The sequence below is a fragment of the Octopus sinensis genome, linkage group LG5 (genome assembly GCF_006345805.1).
Source record: "Octopus sinensis linkage group LG5, ASM634580v1, whole genome shotgun sequence".
Lineage (NCBI taxonomy): Eukaryota > Metazoa > Mollusca > Cephalopoda > Octopoda > Octopodidae > Octopus > Octopus sinensis.
Window position 1 is genome coordinate 81096065 of NC_043001.1, and position 6000 is coordinate 81102064.

Below are 6000 nucleotides of genomic sequence, written 5' to 3' on the forward strand. Positions count from 1 at the left end.
TTTAAATAATATTCTATTTGTATTATAAGGATTAGCAGTTTTTTTACATTTCTTAGTTCAAATCCCTCCAAAGGCAATTTTTTTTTCTTTCCTTTTGTGCTCTAAGAAATATGAACAATTTAAAGTTAGTTATAGGTGCAAATATAGTTGTATGGTTAAGAAGCTTGTTTTGCAATCATGTGGTTTCAGGTTCAGTCCTACTACACAGCACCTTGGGCTACTGTCTTGTATTATGTCCTCAATCCAACCAATGACCTGTGAGAAAATTTGGAAAATGGAAACTCTGTAGAAGCCTGTTGTATACATACATGTCTGTGTTGTTCTCCCCTACCACTATTTGCCCACTGGTGCTCATTTACTTATATCCCTGTAACTTAACAGGTCAGCAAAAGGTACAGATAGAATATGTGCTAGATTTAGAAAATAAAAACTGGGTCAGTTTGTTCCACTAAACTGATGGTTCTCAACCAGGGTCCATATGACCCTTGGGGGTCCATGTAAGATTTTGTTCTTAAAATTTATGTATGATGAATTGATTTTACTTCTATGATATACAAAATATTTTAGCAATATCTTTTTTTATACAGTTTCTAATAATATTCAAATATAAAAATATAACTGGAATTTTAAACATGAAATAGTTATAAGGGTCCATCTGAGTAAAATAGGAATCAAATGGGTACAAAGGCAAAAATGGTTGAGAAACTCTGAACTAAACCCTTCAAGGTTGTGTCCCAGCATGGCTACCATTCTATGATTGAAGCCAGTAAAAGATCAAGGACGTAACCTTGGGCCAAAATGTATTATGATGACCTTGTGTTATTGTTAGAAATATTCTTCTGTCTGAAATACTCTATAAACTATAATGTATTCTGGTGCTAATAGTGATGTATATGTATTGTAATACTAGTTGTAATGCAGACAGAAAAATTGGGTCAGAAATTAAGGAAAACAGAAGAGACCTTATTTCCTGCCACAAAAGTATTGGCTATAGGAGACAAGGTCATAGAGGTCATTGTCATAGAAATGATTAACAAGAAAGTAGTCTCCACTTTCCTCTAATCTTAATAGCCACCTATCTCCTATGCACCTCTACATATTTCAACCACACCTTTTTCATTGTCTTTATGTGACAAGTAAAATATGTGTTTGTATCTCTCTCTCTCTTTTACTTGTTTCAGTCATTTGACTGTGGCCATGCTGGAATACTGCCTTTAATCGGGACTTATTCTTTGTAAGCCCAGTACTTAGTCTCTTTTGCCGAACCACTAAGTGACAGGGACATAAACACACCAGCATCGGTTGTCAAGCAATGCTAGGGGGACAAACACAGACACACAAACATACACGCGTGCACACACACACACACACACACACACACACACACACACATATATATATATATACAACGGGCTTCTTTCAGTTTCCGTCTACCAAATCCACTCACAAGGCTTTGGTCAGCTCGAGGCTATAGTAGGAGACACTTGCCCAAGGTGCCATGCAGTGGGACTGAACCCGGAACCATGTAGTTGGTAAACAAGCTACTTACCACACAGCCACTCCTGCGCCTATGTATATTTATATATAGATATTCACACACATTTATGTGCACATGCATGCATGTGTGTGTATATAGACACACATGCACGATTACATGCTCATTCATTTTTTATCTTTCCTTTATATTTTACTTGTTTCAGTCATTAGACTGTGGCCATGCTAGGGGACCAGGTCATAGGAGTGAAACAGGGTGTATCTCTTTCGTCTGTTTTAGTCATTGATTTCGACTATGCTGAGACCATCACCTTGAAAAACTTAGTTAAATAAATGGATCCCAGCTTTCATACTTCCTTTTTTTTTTTTTTTTATTTTTTTTTTAAGTTTGATACTTTGTGAAGCCAGTAACTTAAAGGCTATAAACATACTAATGACAGTTGTCAAGCAGTGGTGGTGGGGGTGACTCAAAGACACACACTTACTGAATGTCTATTTTCCATGCTGGCATGGGCTGGACAGCTTGGCATGCACGTGCACACACATACACATATGTATATGTGTATGTATATGTGCTCAGAGCCCAAAGATTGTTTGAAGACACAGGGCAGTTTATGAAAACCTTCATAACCACATGTCTCAATGGCAAGAAACTATTAGTAGCTGTTATTTTAATACAGGGTACATTGAATGATATATGCGCATGTCTATGTGCATATATATATATATATATATATATATATATATATATATATACTAAGCAATAAAGGGTTTAGCAACGAATTGCCTTACCACATACCGAATTTAGAAATAGCAGTCAAAGAGTTATAGCTATTTCTTCTACTAAAAAGGGAGATCTCAGTAAAAACAGCAATGGAAGGCAGACACAAACAGGTAAGAGAGAATGAATTGACGGCAATCTATCATACAATTTTAAGTTATCTACGGACGCGTTTCGAAATCAAGTTTTTAGGAAAGCATAAGATTAAATATTAAATAATTCTACCTTACCAAAACTTCTTTTTCTTCAGCGTAGAATACTTAATCATAATGATTATATATTGAATTTGAGATACTAGAAGGCACCAACTCAACTCAGTATCAGAGCGAGCTAGAATCCGCAACTAGTATCCCCAAATTCAAAGTGTGAATGAAAAGATTGTGTCACCAGCCCCTTCCCACCCGCGTGTAGCCAAAACAAGATGCTGTGGTCATCTACTGAGATAAAATATATATATATATATATGCATGTGTGTGTACATGTATGAATATATATATGTGTGTGTGTATATATATGTGTATGCATATTATGTGAATGTATGTGTGTATATATATATATGTGAGTGTGTATGCATATATATGTGTATATATGTATGTATACATATATATATATATGTATATATATATATAGGTGTGTGTGTGTGTGTGTATTATATTTTTGGATATACTTGTACATATTGTTCATAAGTAGCTATGTTGTTGATGTAACCTCTCCATGGGGGTAGTTTGTTTTATTTCTAATCTACATTGTAGCTCAAACATTTTAGTTGTTTTATTTTTTATTGTTTTCAACTAAAATTATTTTTCCTGAAATGTGTGAGTGATATAATAGTGAAATTAAATTGAATGAAATAAGTTTTAACACTGGGAGCAAACACAACACCTGACCAACATCAAACCCCAAACTCTTAAAAAAAAAATTAAAAAGACAAAAGTTTATTTAAAAGCATTAAAAAAAAGAATTTGCTGCAGACACCCCCATGCCTCACACACACACACACACACACACACAGTACTTCTGCTCTTGACAAAAAAAAATTGGAAAAATGAAAAAGAAAAACAGACTACAGGATCAATAGCATTAACAGAAACAAACAAAAAAAAAAAACTAAGAAAAATTAGAGCAAAAATAAAAGACAGTCCCATCCATTCACTCATCCACCCCATGTCACCATCATCACCATTGGCCTCACCACTTCCACCGCCACACCAAACTGAACTGATTTGTGTTTGAAACCTTAACCTTTAACCTTGCAGCTTTAAGCTGTATGATGATGGATTTACAAAGTTGGCCAAGCTGAAAGACATTGTTTTTGCTGTTGCTGTTGGTGTCATTATTTTATGTCTCTCTCTTTCTGTCTCTGTCTCCTGCTCTCTCTCTCTCTCTCCCCCTTTCTTCATCTGTCTGTCTCTGTTTCTCTGACTGTTTGTCTCTTTCTCTCTCTCTCTCTCTCTCTCTCTCTCTCTCTCTCTGTCCTTTGCTTCTGTCTGTCTGTCTCTCTCTCTCTCTCTCTCTCTCTGTCTTTGCTTCTGTCTGTCTGTCTGTCTCTCTCTCTCTCTCTCTCTTCTCTCTCTCTCTCTCTCTCTCTCTCTCTCCAGCTATTTTTACCCTCTCGCCCTCTGTCTATCCCTACAAATGTTTGTTGTTCTCTCTTTCTCTTTCTGTCTCTCTGACTCCGTTTATCTTGGAAAACTCTCTCCCTCCCTCTCTCTCTGCCAGTTTGCCTGTCTCTCTCCCTCTCTCTCTCTTTCTCTTTATATATATATATATATATATATATATATATATATATATATATATACATATATATCAGTCTTTCTTTCTATAATTGTCTGTCTCTCTCTCTCCAATTTTATGTTATTTTTATTTGTTTTTAAACATTCTTAATCACATTGTGTCTGTGTGCATGTATATGTGAGCGTGTGCTTTCGTTTATGTTTGTATATGTGTGTATATTCTATTGTGTGTCTCTCTCTCCTTGGCTCTACCACCTCCCCCTACCATCCTGCTTATACAAGTTTAATTTTTTTTATTCATTTTCTTTTAAATATTTTTGGAAGGGGTTAGGTTTTTTTTTTTACTTTTTACTTTGTAAAAACTTAATGGTGTGTTTATAACTAATGACAATCAAATTTCATAGCTTCTGTGTATATATATTTATATGTATGTGTGCCTATATATATATATATATATATATATTTATATGTGTGTGTGTGTGTTTGCATGTTAGTGTGTGTATATGTCTGTGTGTAAAATGTATATATTTGTATATGTATGTATGTGCATGTGTTTTTATATATGTGTGTGTGTATAGACATATGCATACTCAGATATGTACACACATTTATATTACCATTGTAATTTGACAGAGAGAGAGAGAAGGGAAACTTATTTATCCATATGTGATATTTTTCTCTTTATTTTTACTGATAGGTGGTCAGGGATGGGTTGAAGGAAGGAGGCTGTCATTCTTTACACATAGTTGTTTGATTTTTTTTTCCTCTATACTTTTATTCTTTCATTCATTTACCTATTTTAGTTATTAATATTCATTGAATTTTGTTCCTGTCATTGTTTTATGGTCTCGCGCCATACTATTAATATAAATTTTTCAATTTTAGGTTGTATGTTTATGCCTGCAACCCCCCTCTTTTGTTTTCCAATTCTTCTATCAATATAGAATTATTATAATTTTGGAGGGGTTTTTTTTTACGTCCTGCTATTCTTTTATTCATGCTTTTTGCAGTCTCAGGAATAGCATTCCAATTTTCCATCTTGGTAACGGTGGTGGTCCTAGTTTTCTCATTATTATTAATATTATTTATTAATACCAGATGGGTGAGTTAGCAGAATTGGTAGAACCATCATACCAAAAAATGCTTCAGTATGTTTGCTTTGCTTCCATTTTTTTCCCTCCCTTCTATGGAAGTGTAAGTATGGCTGTATGGTTTAGAAGTTTGCTTCACAACCTTGTGGTCTCAGGTTCAGTCCCATTGTGTGGTACCATGAGCAGCTGTCTTTTCTATTTTAGGATACTGGCTTCAATCATTAGAATATGACTATGTTGACATTTTATCTATCTTTATGTTCTGAGTTCAAATTCCATTGAGGTCAATCAACTTTGCCATCCATTCTTTTGGAATGAACAAAATGAAATACTAATGAAGTATTGGGGTGAGTGTAATTAATTAGCTCCCTCCATCAAAATTTTAGGTCTTGTGCCTATAATAGAAAGGACTATCACTATTATCAAGGTAGTAAGGTGGCAGAACTGTTAACATACCAGGTCAAATGCTTAGTGGCGTTTCATCCATTTTCTACATTCTGAGTTCAAATTCTGCTGATGTCTTTCATCACATCAGGGTCAATAATATAAATACTTGTCAAGTACTGGGGCCGATGTGATTGATTAACCCCTCCAACCAAATTCCCAGCCATGTGCTTATAAGAGATAAGATTATTATTATTATTATTATTATTATTATTATTGCAAGCAGACAGAACTGTTAGCACGCAGAGCAAAAATGCTTTGTGGCATTTCATCCAATTTTAATGTTCTGAGTTCAAATTTTGCCGATGTTGACTTTTGTCATTCATCCTTTCAGGGTTAAAATAAGTAGCACTTGAACACTGGGGTCAATGTAATCAACTTATCCCCTCCCCCATACTTGCTGGCATTGCACTAAAATTTGAAATCATTATCATTATTACATCTGCTTTAGCGA

At 34.7% G+C, this 6000-nt stretch overlaps 1 protein-coding gene across 6 annotated transcripts in view; it reads left to right on the forward strand.

The window, feature by feature from the left end:
- The window catches only part of LOC115212037 (plexin-A1), a 695010-nt gene that overhangs the window by 356463 nt on the left and 332547 nt on the right, over positions 1 to 6000 (forward strand). The gene's annotated exons all lie outside the window — the stretch shown is intronic.